Source organism: Glycine max, chromosome 6, assembly GCF_000004515.6.
Source record: "Glycine max cultivar Williams 82 chromosome 6, Glycine_max_v4.0, whole genome shotgun sequence".
Classification (NCBI taxonomy): Eukaryota; Viridiplantae; Streptophyta; class Magnoliopsida; order Fabales; family Fabaceae; genus Glycine; species Glycine max.
The window spans coordinates 45209931-45222920 of NC_038242.2; the positions used below are offsets into that span (position 1 = coordinate 45209931).

At 35.2% G+C, this 12990-nt stretch overlaps 1 pseudogene; it reads left to right on the plus strand.

Annotated features, from left to right (window-relative positions):
* The first annotated feature begins 7704 nt into the window (after positions 1-7704).
* Positions 7705-8481, plus strand: LOC113001895 (uncharacterized; annotated as a pseudogene).
* Positions 8482-12990: the final 4509 nt, after the last annotated feature.

Genomic DNA, 12990 nt, shown 5'->3' on the forward strand with positions numbered 1-12990 from the left:
TAATGGTGAGGGTTACCACTATTGGTAAACCCAAATGCAAATCTTTATTGAAGCCATAGATTTAAACATTTGGGAAGCAATAGAAATAGGACCTTACATACCCACCATAGTCGATGAAAGCACTAGCACAACAACACAAAAACCTAGAGATAAATGGAGTGAAGAGGATAGAAGAAGAATCCAGTATAATCTAAAAGCCAAAAACATCATCGCTTCTGCCCTAGGAGTAGATGAATATTTTAGAGTGTCTAAATGTTCTAATGCAAAGGAGATGTGGGATACTCTCCAACTTACACATGAAGGCACCACTGATGTGAAAAGATCTAGAGTCAATACCTTTACACATGAATATGAATTATTTAGGATGAATCCTAATGAGAACATCCAAAGTGTGCATAAAATATTCACACACATAGTCAATCATCTTGCCACCTTAGGAAAAACCTTCCCTAATGAAGATTTAATTAATAAAGTTTTAAGATGCTTAAGTAGGGAATGGCAGCCCAAGGTAACTGCCATTTCTAAAAGTAAAGATCTTTCCTCTATGTCTCTTGCCACTCTTTTTGGAAAATTGCAGGAACATGAAATGGAACTTCAACATCTCAACCAAAATGAAGAGACTGACAAAAGGAAAAGAAGCATAGCACTCAAAGCCTCCTCCTCAATGCAAGAAGAAGAAGAAGAAGAAGAAGAAGAATCTGATGATGAAGAGGATTTCTCACTCTTTGTGAAGAAGTTTCATAAATTCGTCAAAAATAGAAGAATGGAAAGACGCCATAACTTCAACAATGGGAAGAGATCCCAAGAAGTTTCTCCTACACTTAAATGCTATAAGTGTAATCAACCCGGTCACATAAAGGCAAATTGCCCCTCAAATGAGTCATGGCCCGAGAAGAATGAGAAGAAAAGCTATAAAGAAAGAAGATCCAAGAAGGCGTATATTGCTTGGGATGACAATGACTCATCTGATTGTTCGAAGAAGGAGATTAACCTTCTATCCAAGGACTATGAAAGTGATGAGAACATCTCTCAAGAAGTTTAAGTAAGAAAAACAAAATTTTGACTTCCATCTTTAAAGATCTAAGCACTTGAATCATGAAAAAGGTAACATCAAAACCATTATCTTTTAAAATTAATTTGGTTGAAATTTCTCTTTTATTTAACTTGTTTATATGATGACTAACAAAATTTTATTTGTTTGTCTTGTTTGATTTCTAAATGAGTTTGTGCTCAAATGTTTAGTTGAATTATCTTCCTTTCTCAAAATATGAAACTTATCATTAAAATAAATCTAAATGGTTGATGATGCCATGGTCTATATCTTTCAATTGTTGTATGATTACTTGTATGATATGTTTAGAAGTACTTGATTGATTGCTCATGTTTTTTCAAAACCATTATATTATATAAAATTATTTCTTGATATATAAAAACTTTCTATGTTCATCTTAGTAAGTGTTGATTTTTTATTGATGTTTTAGAAGAAGTGTCTAGTAATCGATTACATTCTCATGTAATCGATTACAGGCAGTTAGACTAAGTGTAATTGATTACAACATTCATCTAATTGATTACATAATTGATTACAACATTCCTGTAATCGATTATAGAGCGTCTGTGTCTATAAATTCGAAATTTCGAACCCAAAATCCCTAAATCTTCAAAACTTGATTTCTCCCTCAATTCTCAACCAAATCATGTCCCACAAAGCCCAAAATTCATCTTTTTTCATCCTCTTTCATTTCAACCGATTGAAATTTCAAATAAGTCTCTCAAATGGCGGAACCATCGAAGAAGAAAAAGGGGATTGTGACTTCATTCGCAGTTACTGGAACACGAAGCCACGGAACATCCAAGGCGCAGACATCTCAAATTCTTCCCTCCATATCATCTCCTACGTTGTTTTCCTCGGAAGAACAACGTATCCGGTACAATTCTCTTTTCTCTTCTCGTTCCATTATCGACCCTAAGTTCGTAGACTTAGCTTTCTCTAATGATGAAGTGTTTGATTGCTTTCAAGCATTTCAAAATTCTGGTTTAATTCAGTTTATCTCCATGAAACTTCCTTTTTACCCTAAATTGGTTAAAGCTTTTTATTCAAACCTAGAAATTCAAGAAGATTCCTTGATTTCCGAAGTGTATGGGATTAAGATGGTCATAGACCAGTCCCTCTTCTTTGATCTCACTCAATTATCAAGTGACAGTGTACCATTTGAGGGTTCACTTGATGATGAGTTGAAGTTTGATTTTTCTGTGTCTGATGCCTGCCGGATGGTTTGCACCAACCAAGCGGATATGACTGGAAGGCTTCTTGCTGATTCATTGGCATTCGAATGCCGCATCATGCACTACTTGATTGTGCATATCCTACTCCCTAGATCTTCCAACCTTGCACAGGTTTCTGAGGAAGATTTGATAATCATGTGGGTTTTCTTAACTGGTCGTCAAATCAACTGGGCCCTTCTTGTGAGATATCGCATGCATAAGGCATTGCGATCAAATGCTCCACTCCCATATCCCCATCTGATTACTTTGTTTCTACAACATTTTAATGTCCCTCTTGACTCTGATCCCTTTGTCAATGTCAAGAGATCCTTCTCTATAGGTGCAAATGTAGTGTCTTCCTTCGGTTACCGCAAAGAGAAGGATGGCTCTTGGGTAAAGAAGGATGCTCCAGTACAGGCCGCTGAAGACCGCTGTCCATCACCACATTCTCATAGAGATGACTCTTCATCTCTTATGCACAACATTCTTGAAAGGTTTGATGAACTTCAAACCTATGTTGGTGAGAGATTTGATGCTTTGGAACGACAAGTGGACACGCGATTCGACAAAATGGACTCAAGGATCACAAAGGTTGAAGAAGATGTCACCATCATTCGCGACTGCCTTGATTTACCTCCACCACCATCAGTTTAGACATTATTATTATTATTATTATTATTACTTTGATTTCTAGCCGTGTATTTGGCTATATTATTATGACATTTGAACACTTGGTATTTCTTTTATTATTTGCTTAGTATGACTGAACATGATGATTATATTTACTTGCTTTTGGTTGTTTATGGTTTGTGTTATATGACTAAGTGGTTTGCATTTAAATTTTGTGTTATTAATATTTTTCTTTATGTATGGTTTAGAATCTTTAATGCTTGTTTTACAAATTATGCCTTGTGTATGTTTTAAATTATTTATGTTTTATGCACTTTGGCCTTTTTTGATGTTGCCAAAGGGGGAGAGAAAATGGGTATTTTAGAAATCAAGAAAATGGGTATTTTAGAAATCAAGACATTATATTTTTTTCAAAGCTTTAAAATTAAGCATAAATTCAAAAAGAAAGGGGGAGAAAGGGATGAGTGAACGGTAGAACAAAACTTGTATGTACTCTCTTGATTTCAGGATTGTCATCATCAAAAAGGGGGAGATTGTGGAAGCAATGCCTTCCAAGATTATTTTGATGATGCCAAAGAATCAAGAGTTAAGCAAGTCCCAATGAATCAAGAGTTAAGCAAATTCCAAAGATTCAAGAATCATGTTTCAAGAATCAAGATTCAAGAACAATCAAGATCAAGATTCAAGAATCAAGAGAAGACTCAATCAAGATAAGTACTAAAAAAGTTTTTCAAAAAATTGAGTAGCACAAGAATTTTTCACAAAATATTTTACCGAAGAGTTACTCTCTGGTAATCGATTACCAGTAGCCAACATTGTTTTCAAAACTGATTTACAAAGCTGTAATCGATTACCATGAACATGTAATCGATTACCAATGTTTTAAAACGTTTGATTTCAAATTTCAAGAGTCACAACTAGTGATAAAACATTTTCAAATCATTTTAAACTTATCGATTACAAAATACTTATAATCGATTACCAGAGTTTCTAAATGTTTTGATTTTCAAAATTTAAACTTGAAGAGTCACATCTGTTAATGTGTAATCGATTACACCTTGATGATAATCAATTACCAGTGACTGATTTCGAAAAATAAATTTCCAAAAGTCATAACTCTTAAAGTGATTTGTTTCTGAAGATTTTTTCAAAAGTCACAACTTTTTAAGTGACTAGTTTTCAAAAGAGTCACAATTTTTAAAAGGTTACTAGTTTTAAAGAAATTGCCAAGAGTCACAAACTTTAACTTGAGTCATCAAATGATTATAAATATGTGACCATGGCATGAATTTCACAACAAGTTTTTATAGAACTTTCTAACTCATTTCTCTTCATCTTTCAACATGTTTTTTACAAAAATCTCTGATTCATTTCTCAACTTCTTTCTAAGAGTTTTTGTTCAAAACTTTCTCTTCCAAGAAAAGTTCATTGTTCAAAAACTTGTGTTATTCTTCTTCTTCATTCACTTCTCCCTTTGCCAAAAGAATAGAAGGACTAACCGCCTGAATTCTTTTGTGTCTCTCTTTTCTCTTTCCAAGAGAATTCAAAGGACTAACCGCCTGAGAATTCTTTTGATTCTTCCCTTCCCCTTAAACAAAAGATTTCAAAGGACTAACCGCCTGAGATATCTTTTGTTTCCCCTTACAAAGATTCAAAGGACTAACCGCCTGAGAATTCTTTGTCTTAACACATTGGAGGGTACATCCTTTGTGGCACAAGTAGAGGGTAGATCTACTTGGGTTGTTATACTGAGAACAAGAAAGGGTACATCTGTTGTGGATCAGTTCAAGTGGAGGGTACATCCACTTGGTTGTTCAAAGAGAACAAGGGAGGGTACATCCCTTGTGGATCTTTGGCTTGTAAAGGATTTTACAAGGTTGAAAGAAATCTCAAGAACCGTTGGTTGCTTGGGGACTGGATGTAGGCACGGGTTGTGGTCGAACCAGTATAAATCTTGTGTTTGTCTTCTTCTTCCCTACACTATTTAATTTCCGCTGTGTACTTTTAATTGACGCTTTTACTTTTGGTTAAGTTATTGTTTTTGTTCTTTACTTTCTTAACTTAGTAGTAAAAGCCTAGTTGAATCTAGTAACATTAAGAAGGATTAATTTTTAATTAGTCAAGACACTTTAATAGTTAATTCGACCCCCCCCCCCTTCTTAATTATTCTAAGACCACTTGATCCAACACTTTGGCCATTCTGTATTATTACAGAACATCGTCAGCTGATGCTTCCAGGGAAGTGTTAGTGCAATGGTAAGGCCTATCTCCAGATGAAATTTCCTAGGAAGATTGGTCCCAATTATGCCAGGATTATCACCTTGAGGACAAGGTGATCTTACAAGGGCCGAAGGATGATGGGAAACCAGAAGCAGCATTAGGTGTAATAGCTACAGAGTCGAAAAGTAGGGTGCAAAAAGAAGAAAAACCCAAAAGGAAGACTTTGAAACCATCTTACCTCAATGACTATGTTTGAGGGAAAATGGATAGCACTGGCAAGGCAATCTTCCTAAAATCATAATGCAATCATACTTGATGCTACTCATAGGAGACAAGCCTAAAATTTTTGGTTATTGTAATATGCCTAGAATCATATAAGCACAATTATGTTACTAGGAACTCTATAAATACACTTTATAAATAACAAGCAAGATCAATGAAAATTCACAAATTACCTTTATCCTTCTTCTTCTTCCTTGCAATTCTGGAGGTTCTAACCCTCGAAGCCAGTTTCACACAAGAAGGTCTATCACAAGTATATATGTTGTGAATCACCTAGTTGGAATAGACTTACAAGTGGAAAAAATAAGGAAACTTTTGGAGGCTGGATCTAGTGATGCTATCTCCATGATAGGGATCCACGGAATGGGCGGAGTAGGAAAATCAACACTTGCACGAGCAGTTTATAATTTGCATACTGATCATTTTGATGATTCGTGTTTCCTACAAAACGTGAGAGAAGAATCCAATAGACACGGGTTAAAACTCCTATAAAGCATCCTTCTTTCACAAATACTTAAGCAGGAAATCAACTTAGGAAGTGAGCAACATGGAACTTCGATGATAAAAAAATAAGCTCAAGGGAAGGAAGGTTCTCTTAGTTCTAGATGATGTTGATGAGCATAAGCAATTACAAGCAATTGTTGGAAAATTTGTTTGGTCTAAGTCTGAGTCTGAGTTTGGCACCAGAGTGATTTTGATCATCACCATTCGGGACAAACAACTCCTAACATCTTATGGGGTCAAAAGAACAAATGAGGTGAAAGAATTGAGTAAGAATGATGATATTCAATTGCTTTAATGGAAAGCTTTTAAAACATATGATGAAGTTTATCAAAGTTACAATCAGGTCTTCAATGATGTAGTAACTTGAACTTCTTGCCTTCCATTAGCTTTGGAAGTGATAGGTTCGAACCTGTTTGGAAAAAGTATTAAAGAATGGGAATCAACTATCAAACAATATCAAAGAATTCCTAATAAGGAAATCTTGAAAATACTCAAAGTAAGCTTTGATGCTTTGGAGAAAGAAGACAAAAGTGTTTTTCTTGACATTAATTGTTGCTTCAAAGGCTATAAACGCAGAGAGATTGAAGATATACTTCACAGTCTTTATGATAACTGCATGAAATACCATATTGGGGTGCTTGTTGACAAGTCTCATACAGACTCTATTAACAAATATGCTTTCTACATCGGTTATTTATGACTTTCTATATTGATTTTTAATCGATGTTGAAAGTACCGATGTTGCAAGTATTATGGTTAACATTGGGTTTTTAAAGCCGATGTTAACGCAAATTTACAACATCGGTTATCTAAATAACCGATGTTATATAATAAGAATTACACCAAAAAAATGTATGAATATTGACAGTTGACATCGGTTATCTAGCAAAACCGATGTTAACTTATAGATTAACATCGGTTTTCTATAAAAACCGATGTTAAAGTTAGAAACGTTAATATTGGTTTCAGTAAAAAACCAATGTTAAATGTTGTTAGGTTAACATTGGTTTTTAAACAAAAACTGATGTTAATGTATAAGTTAACATCGGTTTTTTTTACAGATACCTATGTTAACATTTTGGATATTAACATCGGTTTTTTACGAAAACTGATGTTAATATACACGAACAACATCGGTTTTTTGAAGAATCGATGTTAAGTTGTATGTTAACATCGGTTTTTTTTATTAACATCGGTTTTCGTAAAAAATCAATGTTAATATCTAAAGCATTAACATTGGTTTGTCTATATTAACATCAGTTCTCCTTGCTAATGCCATATTTTTTACAGATAGTGTCCTCCACACCGTCCTCGTCAGTTGCAAGTGCCCATTTCCTAGTCAAATCAGATTTAAACTGCCTCCACCGCTAGCCGACAGTCTGAAGAACTTTCTTCTTTGTCCTACTATCAGAAGCTTCAAGGATTTCAAATTCCGCCTGACAAACAATAAATTAGGTTTTATTGGTAGTAAATTATAAATTTTGGCTACTAAAGAAAATCAAAGAAGAAAACTAAAATACCTGAATATCCTCCCATATCAAATCCTTCTAAGCAGCAGAGATTTCCTTCCAGGTCTCGTATGTCACGTCGACCTTATCACGAGCGATAATCCCCAAATATGTTCTTAATTTCTTCTTGTGGGGACCGTCGGCCTTGCCAGTCGCAGGATCGACATTGACCACTGGTCTCTCTGCTCCAGGTGGTCTAGTGGCCAAGGATCGTAGCCATGTCGCTTTACCTGTCCATTGGATTTGACTCTCTTAAGTGAATGGAGTGTACTTTATACTAATACTGATAATCACAATGGTTGAGATTATATATGATGCAAATCTCAAGGATGAAGGGAACATTGGTAAGAGTAAGACTACACTGAATTGGTCTGAGTCATTCAATGAAGATGATGATGAAGACCTTCAAGAGACAGAGGCCAATTAAGCTCTTTTGGCAAAGCTTTTTGCTAGTATTTCAACTGTTAAAGCTGTATATGCTGAGTTACAGTATGCTTAGTTACCTTTTGACCCTGATGGCATTGAAGTCGCTGATCAATTGCTAGTGTCTGATCCTTCACGCAAGACTGCAATACTTGAGGCCAAATCCAAGGAATTTCAAGGTGTGATCAAAACCTAAGAGATCATGGGGATGAAGTTGGAGTCATAGGTGAGGCTCAAGGATTCCGAGATAATTTTTCTTAGGGAGAAGTTGGAGGAAGCTAATAGGCAAAACAAGGCAATCGAGAATAGATTGAATCAAATTGGCCAACTATCTGTTCTTGATAATCTTCACATAACAGGATTAAGTCCTAGCCATTTCATCACGGTTCTTCGCCACACGGTCCGGTCCATTATCAACTTTGTGAGGCTCATTGTTGATGACATGAGATATGCAGGTTGGGACATTGATGCCACGGTTGATGCCATCGAGCAGAATGTAGTTTATATGGCAGAAGATCACAAGTGTTTCACCAAGATGGCGAAGAGGGTGTGGCTTCTACACTGCTTGGCCTTCTCCTATGAGCCTCAGGCTTCAATCTTCCAAGTAGGGAAATGGTGCATATTCTCTGATGTGTACATGGAAGTGTGAATGATGAAATCTTCCTCTATTCATACGTGGAACCAGATCCACAAGTTGCTTTCACAGTAGTTCCAAGGTTTAGGATTGGTAAAACGGTTTTACAGTGTCAAGTGTACCTCTCACAGCACCAAACCAAGGTTAAAAATAATCAATTCAACAAAGCAAAGGTTTGAATGTTTAGCCTTTCTATAAATGCTTGTTTTAGGCCTACATCATTGGGCTTAACCTTATAGAATAATTAAAATTTGACCAAGGGCAAACCCTCACTCTCAAATCATTGCTAGACATGGTTACCCTCCTAGACATAAGCTCTATAAGCCTCAAGGCTCAAGCATCAAGAACATGAATGTGTCGACAGAAGAAGGAGATAGTGTTGTTCTATAACAAAGTCAAGATACACATAATGCTGAAATGAGATTGAGTTCTCAACAATATAAAGCTTTTATGACATTGTTGCAACAACAAAGCTCAGTTCACAATAATTCACATGTAAACCAAATCGGTACAATCACTGGATCTAGTAATGAATTAAACATATGACAAAATGTTCCAAATCTAAAATGAATTAAAAATTCTAGAAAACATAATCATTTTTCCAACAAAAATGAAGTAGTTACATATGTATCATTCTAAAGGTTTTAAGTTCAACTTAGTGTAAAGCACTTCAAGCTTGTCAATGTACCTATGAATTTTTTTTTTGGCTATGTAAATAAGCTAACCCTAAGAGAATATGGCAAGTGAAATTCCGAATGACAGATTCTGTTATGGCACCACAATGATCACAAATATATTTATTAATTGAACCAAGATGAACATATTCCAGATAAATATAAAACCGGTCATCAACCTACAAGCACATATGTTAAGGTTTTAAAGCTGTTACAGAATAATGATTATTAATCTTGAGCAGTTAATTATGAAGTAGGAGATTGCTTACTATTTCACTGACAAAATACTGTACAATGTTTGAATGTTTTAGATTGCTAAGAACTTTAATTTCCTGGAGAAAAAGAATAAACCAATAAGAAGGATAAATAGGATATAGAAAATAGCATATCTTCAAAACTATTACGGAACGATAAATATATATAGCCAAGCAGCCTAAGCCATTAATAATACAAACAACCTCATCAAGTATTCAACTACAGTGGACACTAAAACAAAATGAGGAGCGTCACTGCAAAATATATGATATCGGCCAAGGCATACAAAAATAATATAAAGGTAAATTAATAGACTAGTTAATCCGAGCTGAGCATCTTAAATGTTCAACAGGTAGTAAATTATTTTCATTACAATTACAATTATAAAGTAGTTGCATTAGTTATTAGAAGTTTCATGATAAAACATTTCAGAAGCAAATTTGCTAAGCAGAATTATACAATTTTCTTAATCATGCAGCTATCAGTTCCCAGTTTTCACATATAATAAGAAACTTCAAAGTGACTGAAAATGTGTTGTCGATTCTCATTCAGGATTGGAAAGAGACTTACTATTCCAAAGAAATTGATTATTTGACACACTGACTTCTATAAAAGTCCTATTAACAAATATGATATGTACTGTAATAACAACACACAAAAAACAAGACACACAACACTCTACGCAGTTGCCAAATAGACAATGGCAAAAGGCAAGTAGTGGCAAAAAGCCAGCTTACATTGTATCATCTTTAGTACTTGAAAATAAAATTTTTCTTCTTTGTCATTTCCTAGAAAATAAAATGCTAGAAGCTTAGGACCTCCCCCCCCCCCCCCCCTTTCTTTAGTGATCTACTTATACTCAAGCAGATCATAACATCTAGGTTGAGTAGAAGCAACACTGTTGATTATGCAAATTGAAAGACAACATCAGCTTCCTGTTATGGATATTTTGGGTGAACACCATGATGCGTAATGGATTTTGAATTTGAGGACAGAATAGGCCTTCTAAAGAAGAAAGAGTGATTAGATAGAAATGGACTTAATTCTCATAAATTGATAAAATGCATTTACAAGAATATACAACCATCTGCCCATGTTGTCTATACATAATAGATCCTTCCTATTAGAATTCTAGTCAATTCTTTCTAGAACCAACTCAATAATATATCTACTTGTAAGACACATAATCAGTCCATTTCTATGGTGCTACCACATTCCTTTTGGGCCTGCTAGATTCTACCACATAATCAGTCCATTTCTACTTGTATGAATCTTATAGACATGTACCTGTGGCTTTTTTCTAGATTGGCTTCTAGTCCATAATAGTCATTACCTCGAGTGGCCCATTCTTTTTTTACTGCAAAATCCATGTGGTATTGAACTTCATATTTTTTTTGTAGATGATATATAGAGAAAATCTTAGTGGTTTGTGAAATATAAAGGATAACATATTAACATGGGAGCAGTTTTGGAATTTTTTAAATTGTAGTGTTTACTTTTTAACTTACACATGTTGTTCTACCAATTATGCGGAGAAAAGAATGAAATGGATATTTGGAAGGATAAAGAGCAAGAGATTGCCTTCAATTAAAGCTCCCCTGCCCTCAAAAGGAACAACACTAAGTGAGGCAGAGCAACAACAGAGCAAGCATGCTTTAACAGTGGGCATTGCCTCAATAGCAGTTGTTGAAGCTGTTGTTACTGCTGCTCATCGCCTCACTGGGCAATGCAAGGAAACCTCAAAAGACTATCAACATGTTAAAACTAGCAATGGTGCTCTAACTGTTAGTAATATGATTGAGTAGGTCAATCTATTTTCTTTATCTTGTTGTATAAGTTGTATTTGGTTTGGAGAAACTAGTGTCTATTATCTTTTTCTCTACAGGATTGAAGAATTGTAGTAGGTTATTAGTAGCTATTAATAAAAGCAGGCTTTAGTTTCTCAGTTCTAATGGCCAATTTTTATGTATCTTGAGAGATCAAGTTGACATTCATGTTATGTGTTGGTATGAGTATTTTAGTGAATATATGCTGTTGCAGTCTGGCTTGTGCTCTCTATTAGCCTGCTGGTATAAATCAAACAATTCTACAACTATACAAGTAATGCTTACAAAAACAATTTCAAAGACATTTAAGCCATCCATTCTACAACTACGCAAGCAAAAGCAAAAGATAGGACCAAATACGTAAAATGTAACGTAAGGTTGCCCTTTTTCTGGGGCCACTATAAAAAAACACAAAATTTTGCCTAAAAATAAAATAGTGGCCGAGACTTAAGTGGGTCGTGCAATAGAGACAAACATGTTGATCCCATGTTGATCACGTTAAGGATTACAAGGCCACTGTCCATACATTTTGACATGTGTTGGCTATAGGATTACATTCACAATTTCCTCTAAATCTTTGGACAAGTTCTAAAGTTTGTGACAGCCTCAGAAACAAAATTAGACCTCATCATAGTTTTGCTAACACAAGTTTAGTCATTCTCATAAGCTTTAATTTTCATCCTTTTTTTCCATCTCTTTTCATTGCTGTGCACTTTCACTTGTGGAGCTAGCTGCACCAACAACAGTGGAAATTACCTTGTTCTTGAGATGTCTGGTGTTCTTCGTTGGGTGACTTGTGAACCCAAAGAGAACATCAACTCCTTGCTGAGTTTTTCATGCAAGAGTGGTGGTGGTGGTGAAAGAACACAAAAGAGGTTTTCTAGAATCAGTTTTGCAAGTGGTGCCTCTGCTTTTTCATGATCAAAAGTCAAAATGTAACATCCCAATTTTCGTAAACTAGATTAAAAAGGATTGTTATTTATAAATAAATAGAGTTTAAAAAAAATGATGAGATTTTATAAATAAATAAATAAGGAGATATAATTATTAATTAAAATAATGATTTGAGAGAAAATAAAAAGGATATTTTATTTAATTGTTTGATAGAGAATAAAATAAAGTTTGTTTTTATAAAATAATAAATAAATAAATAGAGTAAACAATAGGTCGTAAATGCCCCTAGCTATAAATAACAACATGCTAGGTCAATTTTCAGACTGACTCCTCAGCCTCCTCTGCCTCACAATGTTGTTTCTTCTCTCTTCTCCCAAAACCCTCTCTCTTTCCCGCAGGCCATCTAACCTGTCTCAGAAAAACAACGATCTCGGACTCGTTCACCGTTGGATCATCGTGCAATTTGAGCACCACATTAGCAACCCAATTACGAGCATTCTCACCGTTGAGAATTTCGATATTATGTCTGAGCTAAGAGAAATACCCCTCGCATTGTAGCATTTTCCTTTCCCGCAGAAACCCAGAGCTGTCTCAGTAAAACTATGATCCCGATTTCGTTAACCGTTGGATGTTTATGAAATTTGGATACATTGTTCGAAATTCAATTTCGCACGCTCTCACCGTTGGGATTTACGAGATAATATTTGTGGAGGGAGAAAAATAAATCGCATGGTGACAGTATAAGTGGAGGCTTCAATCCCTTCTCTGTCTCTTTGACGTTTAGGAATTCTATCGGAGCAGTTAGAGGAAAAAAATTGGAGGAATCTCAGAGAACCGCTAGAGATGCTGCTATCGCTGGCTGGAGACACGTGAGT